Below are 9,325 nucleotides of genomic sequence, written 5' to 3' on the forward strand. Positions count from 1 at the left end.
TCGACCCTGACAGAAATCGCACAAAATGGGCGTAGCAACACCAGGCGCAACATTAATCTGATTGGACAATGACATAAGCCGCTTTCGGACAGACAGTTCTAAGAAAGTAGTTATCAGAACTACCCTCCTCGAATTTCGTTCTGATAACTATCCTTCCCCAGCGGAACTGTTTCAGTCTGCATTCGCACATGAGTCGGGACCTGATAGGGACTGATACGCCGCGCGCAGCCGTCTGCTTCAGTGACGTGTTAGCCGTTAGCCGTTTAGCGCTACATTCAAACACAAAACAAAACGGTAAAAGTAAGGAGAGTAGAAAAAACACCACCAAGAAGCTAATATGGAGAGCGGGGAGGCCACCGTGTTCATGGTCTGCATGATGGGGATATTAATCATGGACAATCACATCAGGCGTCTAATATCGAGGCTGGAAAAGCTCACAGAGAGAGTCAGGAGATACTTTTTTTATTTCATGAAGGAAGAAAGGAGAGCAGCGCTGCAGACAAATGAGACCACTGTAAGTTGAACTTATTAAACACCCGCCGGTTGTGTCCTTGTATGAGGAAACATTTCAGCCATGATAGCATGACATGGGGCGTAGCTACCGACCACCACACACCTCCGTCAGATGCGTTCTATAGAACCATGAAAAGACCCGACCTCGTAGAAGACTGCGGTCAAGTGAGCCGCCACTCGTTCATCCGCCGTTAAGGCAGCCGCCACTTAACTTTCACATGCGCTCATATTCTCTACTACTACGGTTTTAAACGGCGCGACACACACAACGTTATTAGTTCTAACCTAAACGACGTGTGAAAGAGTGGCGGCTGGGAATGGCGGCTAGCTTGACCATCGTAAATGCACTGCCAGATGAGCGAGTTACAGCAGGCTTTAGCACAGTCTCTCTCTTTCTCTCTCTCTTTCTCTCTCTCTATATATAGGCTATATATAGCCAATATTAATTAACTTTTGGATCAGAATTTCCCTTCAAACATCTTGCATATTCAAGTTTTTGTCGTTTAGAAATCATGATATGTGAGGTTTTTGAAGGACCTTAGCTCCAAAATTGTACAGTAAAATCTATTGGTTCTGTGTTCAGGAAGGACTCAGTGGTACTATCAGTGTGTCCATGTACTCCATTGCCAAGAATAATTGACATTTGGGTCAACATTTCACTTCAAAGTGCTTACATATGCAAGTTTTGCCCATCATAACGTGAGGTATTAGGACAATTACTCCAAATTTTTAAACTGCTCACTGTGAGGTGTTGTGGTGATAAATTAAGTTTGGTTCTGTCTCTTCTCTGTGTGGCAGTAGTGCACTGATGAGAGGTGCAGACAAGGTATAGATGACCAGTTGATTTGGGCTGGTGGAGGTAGGGCTGGATGTCCAATAAGGAATATGATCACACACACACATACAAGGACATCAAGCAAGTAAAAGGCAAAAATGGTGAAATGAAATAACATTATGAAAAAGTAAAGAAGAAGAGGTGATATAAAGAGATGGGGGGATGTCACCGATGAATTCAGCATCAAATAATCACAAAATGAAGCAGTGAAACAACTTGAAAATCACCACAGAGGTAGTTGGGGACATATAGAACAGGAATCAGGTGGAGTTTGCAGAAAATAATCGTTTGTTTATTTTTTATGAATATTTTAATATAGCCATATACACCATGCATTGGGCAAGATTTCAACATCATATTATTAAACAATGATGCAGTGAAATGACTTGAAAATCACCACAAAAGTAGCTGGGGACATGTAGAACAAGAATCAGGTGGAGTTTGCAGAAAATAATCCTTTTTGTTATTTTTTATGAATATTTTAATAAAGCCATATACACCATGCATTGAGCAAGATTTCACCGTCAGATTATTAAACAATGATGCAGTGAAATGACTAGAAAATCACCACAGACGTAGCTGGGGACATGTAGAACAAGAATCTGCTGGAGTTTGCAGAAAATAATCCTTTTATTTATTTTTTATGAATATTTTAATATAGCCATATACACCATGCATTGAGCAAGATTTCAACGTCAGATTATTAAACAATGATGCAGTGAAATAACTTGAAAATCACCACAGACGTAGCTGGGGACATGTAGAACAGGAATCTGGTGGAGTTTGCAGAAAATAATCCTTTTTGTTATTTTTTATGAATATTTTAATATAGCCATATACACCATGCATTGAGCAAGATTTCAACATCATATTATTAAAAGATGATGCAGTGAAATGACTAGAAAATCACCACAAAGGTAGCTGGGGACATGTAGAACAGGAATCTGGTGGAGTTTGCAGAAAATAATCGTTTGTTTATTTTTTATGAATATTTTAATATAGCCATATACACAATGCATTGAGCAAGATTTCAACATCATATTATTAAACAATGATGCAGTGAAATGGCTAGAAAATCACCAAAAAGGTAGCTGGGGACATGTAGAACAAGAATCTGGTGGAGTTTGCAGAAAATAATCCTTTTTGTTATTTTTTATGAATATTTTAATAAAGCCATATACACCATGCATTGAGCAAGATTTCACCGTCAGATTATTAAACAATGATGCAGTGAAATAACTTGAAAATTACCACAGACGTAGCTGGGGACATGTAGAACAAGAATCTGGTGGAGTTTGCAGAAAATAATCGTTTGTTTATTTTTTATGAATATTTTAATATAGCCATATACACCATGCATTGAGCAAGATTTCAACATCATATTATTAAAAGATGATGCAGTGAAATGACTTGAAAATCACCACAAAGGTAGCTGGGGACATGTAGAACAAGAATCAGGTGGAGTTTGCAGAAAATAATCCTTTTTGTTATTTTTTATGAATATTTTAATATAGCCATATACACAATGCATTGGGCAAGATTTCAACATCAAATTATTAAACAATGATGCAGTGAAATGACTAGAAAATCACCACAAAGGTAGCTGGGGACATTTAGAACAGGAATCTGGTGGAGTTTGCAGAAAATAATCGTTTGTTTATTTTTTATGAATATTTTAATATAGCCATATACACCATGCATTGAGCAAGATTTCAACATCATATTATTAAAAGATGATGCTGTGAAATAACTTGAAAATTACCACAGACGTAGCTGTGGACATGTAGAACAGGAATCTGGTGGAGTTTGCAGAAAATAATCCTTTTTTTTTATTTTTTATGAATATTTTGATATAGCCATATACACAATGCATTGGGCAAGATTTCAACATCATATTATTAAACAATGATGCAGTGAAATAACTTGAAAATTACCACAGACGTAGCTGTGGACATGTAGAACAAGAATCTGGTGGAGTTTGCAGAAAATAATCGTTTGTTTATTTTTTATGAATATTTTAATATAGCCATATACACCATGCATTGAGCAAGATTTCAACATCATATTATTAAAAGATGATGCAGTGAAATGACTTGAAAATCATCACAAAGGTAGCTGGGGACATGTAGAACATGAATCAGGTGGAGTTTGCAGAAAATAATCCTTTTTGTTATTTTTTATGAATATTTTAATATAGCCATATACACCATGCATTGAGCAAGATTTCAACATCATATTATTAAAAGATGATGCAGTGAAATGACTAGAAAATCACCACAAAGGTAGCTGGGGACATGTAGAACAGGAATCTGGTGGAGTTTGCAGAAAATAATCGTTTGTTTATTTTTTATGAATATTTTAATATAGCCATATACACCATGCATTGAGCAAGATTTCAACATCATATTATTAAACAATGATGCAGTGAAATGACTAGAAAATCACCAAAAAGGTAGCTGGGGACATGTAGAACAAGAATCTGGTGGAGTTTGCAGAAAATAATCCTTTTTGTTATTTTTTATGAATATTTTAATAAAGCCATATACACCATGCATTGAGCAAGATTTCACCGTCAGATTATTAAACAATGATGCAGTGAAATAACTTGAAAATTACCACAGACGTAGCTGGGGACATGTAGAACAAGAATCTGGTGGAGTTTGCAGAAAATAATCGTTTGTTTATTTTTTATGAATATTTTAATATAGCCATATACACAATGCATTGAGCAAGATTTCAACATCACATTATTAAAGGATGATGCAGTTAAATAACTTGAAAATCACCACAGACGTAGCTGGGGACATGTAGAACAAGAATCTGCTGGAGTTTGCAGAAAATAATCGTTTGTTTATTTTTTATGAATCTTTTAATATAGCCATATACACCATGCATTGAGCAAGATTTCAACATCATATTATTAAAAGATGATGCAGTGAAATGACTTGAAAATCACCACAAAGGTAGCTGGGGACATGTAGAACAAGAATCAGGTGGAGTTTGCAGAAAATAATCCTTTTTGTTATTTTTTATGAATATTTTAATATAGCCATATACACAATGCATTGGGCAAGATTTCAACATCATATTATTAAACAATGATGCAGTGAAATGACTAGAAAATCACCACAAAGGTAGCTGGGGACATTTAGAACAGGAATCTGGTGGAGTTTGCAGAAAATAATCGTTTGTTTATTTTTTATGAATATTTTAATATAGCCATATACACCATGCATTGAGCAAGATTTCAACATCATATTATTAAAAGATGATGCTGTGAAATAACTTGAAAATTACCACAGACGTAGCTGTGGACATGTAGAACAGGAATCTGGTGGAGTTTGCAGAAAATAATCCTTTTTTTTTATTTTTTATGAATATTTTGATATAGCCATATACACAATGCATTGGGCAAGATTTCAACATCATATTATTAAACAATGATGCAGTGAAATAACTTGAAAATTACCACAGACGTAGCTGTGGACATGTAGAACAAGAATCTGGTGGAGTTTGCAGAAAATAATCGTTTGTTTATTTTTTATGAATATTTTAATATAGCCATATACACCATGCATTGAGCAAGATTTCAACATCATATTATTAAAAGATGATGCAGTGAAATGACTTGAAAATCATCACAAAGGTAGCTGGGGACATGTAGAACATGAATCAGGTGGAGTTTGCAGAAAATAATCCTTTTTGTTATTTTTTATGAATATTTTAATATAGCCATATACACCATGCATTGAGCAAGATTTCAACATCATATTATTAAAAGATGATGCAGTGAAATGACTAGAAAATCACCACAAAGGTAGCTGGGGACATGTAGAACAGGAATCTGGTGGAGTTTGCAGAAAATAATCGTTTGTTTATTTTTTATGAATATTTTAATATAGCCATATACACAATGCATTGGGCAAGATTTCAACATCATATTATTAAACAATGATGCAGTGAAATGACTAGAAAAAAATAGATGGAATTCTCTCTCTCTCTCTGCCTCTATATATATATATAGGCTATAGCAAATAATAATTAACATTTGGATCAGAATTTCACTTCAAACATCTTGCATAATAAGTTTTTTCAAACATCTTGCATATTCCAGTTTTTGTCGTTTCGAAATCATGATATGTGAGGTTTTTGAAGGACCTTAGCTCCAAAATTGTACAGTAAAATCTATTGGTTCTTTGTTCAGGAAGGACTCAGTGGTACTATCAGTATGTCCATGTACTCCATTGCCAAGAATAATTGACATTTGGGTCAACATTTCACTTCAAAGTGCTTACATATGCAAGTTTTTCTATCATAAATAGGCTTTTGATGGACACTATACAAATACAGCGTTCACGCACTGTGGCATTTCCGTACAAGGTGATGATGGACCCTGTCAAGGTGCTCTCCACTGCTGAGGAGTAAAACGCTTTTAGGATGGGTGTTGAAACTTTGAACTTTCTCAACAAGCGAACAAAGTATAATCTCTGCCTGGATTTCTTTATAATGTGTTGCGTGTTGTTTGTCCATGTTAAGTCCTTTTTGATATGTATCCCCAGGTATTTAATGCTCTCTACTCTCTCAACAGGTTGTTTGCAGATGGAAAGTGGAGTGAAGTCCACCACCATTTCCTTAGTCTTACTGAAATTAAGTGCAAAGTTGTTGAGCTGGCACCACTGTGAGATGTTTTCACAAAATCTGGCCCAATGCATGATGTATATGGCTATATTAAAATATTCATAAAAAATAAAATAAAACGATTATTTTCTGCAAACTCCACCAGATTCTTGTTCTACATGTCCCCAGCTACCTCTGTGGTGATTTTCAAGTCATTTCACTGCATCATTGTTTAATAATTTGATGTTGAAATCTTGCCCAATGCATGGTGTATATGGCTATATTAAAATATTCATAAAAAATAAACAAGCGATTATTTTCTGCAAACTCCAGCAGATTCTTGTTCTACATGTCCCCAGCTACGTCTATGGTGATTTTCAAGTCATTTCACTGCATCATTGTTTAATAATATGATGTTGAAATCTTGCCCAATGCATTGTGTATATGGCTATATCAAAATATTCATAAAAAATAAAAAAAAGGATTATTTTCTGCAAACTCCACCAGATTCCTGTTCTACATGTCCCCAGCTACCTTTGTGGTGATTTTCTAGTCATTTCACTGCATCATTGTTTAATAATATGATGTTGAAATCTTGCCCAATGCATTGTGTACATGGCTATATCAAAATATTCATAAAAAATAAAAAAAGGATTATTTTCTGCAAACTCCACCAGATTCCTGTTCTACATGTCCCCAGCTACGTCTGTGGTGATTTTCAAGTTATTTCACTGCATCATTGTTTAATAATCTGACGTTGAAATCTTGCTCAATGCATGGTGTATATGGCTATATTAAAATATTCATAAAAAATAAACAAACGATTATTTTCTGCAAACTCCACCAGATTCTTGTTCTACATGTCCACAGCTACGTCTGTGGTGATTTTCAAGTTATTTCACTGCATCATTGTTTAATAATCTGACGTTGAAATCTTGCTCAATGCATGGTGTATATGGCTTTATTAAAATATTCATAAAAAATAACAAAAAGGATTATTTTCTGCAAACTCCACCAGATTCTTGTTCTACATGTCCCCAGCTACCTTTTTGGTGATTTTCTAGTCATTTCACTGCATCATTGTTTAATAATATGATGTTGAAATCTTGCTCAATGCATTGTGTATATGGCTATATTAAAATATTCATAAAAAATAAACAAACGATTATTTTCTGCAAACTCCACCAGATTCCTGTTCTACATGTCCCCAGCTACCTTTGTGGTGATTTTCTAGTCATTTCACTGCATCATCTTTTAATAATATGATGTTGAAATCTTGCTCAATGCATGGTGTATATGGCTATATTAAAATATTCATAAAAAATAACAAAAAGGATTATTTTCTGCAAACTCCACCAGATTCCTGTTCTACATGTCCCCAGCTACGTCTGTGGTGATTTTCAAGTTATTTCACTGCATCATTGTTTAATAATCTGACGTTGAAATCTTGCTCAATGCATGGTGTATATGGCTATATTAAAATATTCATAAAAAATAAATAAAAGGATTATTTTCTGCAAACTCCAGCAGATTCTTGTTCTACATGTCCCCAGCTACGTCTGTGGTGATTTTCTAGTCATTTCACTGCATCATTGTTTAATAATCTGACGGTGAAATCTTGCTCAATGCATGGTGTATATGGCTTTATTAAAATATTCATAAAAAATAACAAAAAGGATTATTTTCTGCAAACTCCACCTGATTCTTGTTCTACATGTCCCCAGCTACTTTTGTGGTGATTTTCAAGTCATTTCACTGCATCATTGTTTAATAATATGATGTTGAAATCTTGCCCAATGCATGGTGTATATGGCTATATTAAAATATTCATAAAAAATAAACAAACGATTATTTTCTGCAAACTCCACCTGATTCCTGTTCTATATGTCCCCAACTACCTCTGTGGTGATTTTCAAGTTGTTTCACTGCTTCATTTTGTGATTATTTGATGCTGAATTCATCGGTGACATCCCCCCATCTCTTTATATCACCTCTTCTTCTTTACTTTTTCATAATGTTATTTCATTTCACCATTTTTGCCTTTTACTTGCTTGATGTCCTTGTATGTGTGTGTGTGATCATATTCCTTATTGGACATCCAGCCCTACCTCCACCAGCCCAAATCAACTGGTCATCTATACCTTGTCTGCACCTCTCATCAGTGCACTACTGCCACACAGAGAAGAGACAGAACCAAACTTAATTTATCACCACAACACCTCACAGTGAGCAGTTTAAAAATTTGGAGTAATTGTCCTAATACCTCACGTTATGATGGGCAAAACTTGCATATGTAAGCACTTTGAAGTGAAATGTTGACCCAAATGTCAATTATTCTTGGCAATGGAGTACATGGACACACTGATAGTACCACTGAGTCCTTCCTGAACACAGAACCAATAGATTTTACTGTACAATTTTGGAGCTAAGGTCCTTCAAAAACCTCACATATCATGATTTCTAAACGACAAAAACTTGAATATGCAAGATGTTTGAAGGGAAATTCTGATCCAAAAGTTAATTAATATTGGCTATATATAGCCTATATATAGAGAGAGAGAAAGAGAGAGAGAAAGAGAGAGACTGTGCTAAAGCCTGCTGTAACTCGCTCATCTGGCAGTGCATTTACGATGGTCAAGCTAGCCGCCATTCCCAGCCGCCACTCTTTCACACGTCGTTTAGGTTAGAACTAATAACGTTGTGTGTGTCGCGCCGTTTAAAACCGTAGTAGTAGAGAATATGAGCGCATGTGAAAGTTAAGTGGCGGCTGCCTTAACGGCGGATGAACGAGTGGCGGCTCACTTGACCGCAGTTCGGAGAAGGAGCTAAATAGTTATAGGAACTAAGGGAGAAAGCCCCGAGTTCCTGTATGTCCGAACACGGGAGAAAACGGCCCCGCGGATTAAAAGGTTATTAGAACTCCCAAAGGTTCCTACAGTCCGAAAGCGGCTATATACAACCAGTTTGCCTAGTAGATCAGTCCCGCCTTAGCAACTAGATTTAAAAAAGAAAAAGAAAAAACGATAGTGCGTCGCACAAATCGCCCCTATGGAGGAGCCGCCACTGCTTGGCATTATTTTATAGTCTAAGCAGAAAAACTAATTATGCATACATTTTCATAAAAAAGCAAATATTTAATTCAGCGCTAGAAAAACTTCAAACCTGTTCAGACTACTCCCAGACAAACTCGCTACCAAAATGTCTAACGGTTTAGTGTTTTTGTTGCATTTTACAAATTTAATTATGTGATAACAAGGCTTGCTTTCCTAATATTGATGGCAGCCGAGCTTCCTTCCATAATAATTTCCTCAAATGTAAACTGTATGACAGATGTTAACTTAAAAACAACACCACAACACA

Source organism: Odontesthes bonariensis, chromosome 16 (genome assembly GCF_027942865.1).
Source record: "Odontesthes bonariensis isolate fOdoBon6 chromosome 16, fOdoBon6.hap1, whole genome shotgun sequence".
Taxonomy (NCBI): Eukaryota; Metazoa; Chordata; class Actinopteri; order Atheriniformes; family Atherinopsidae; genus Odontesthes; species Odontesthes bonariensis.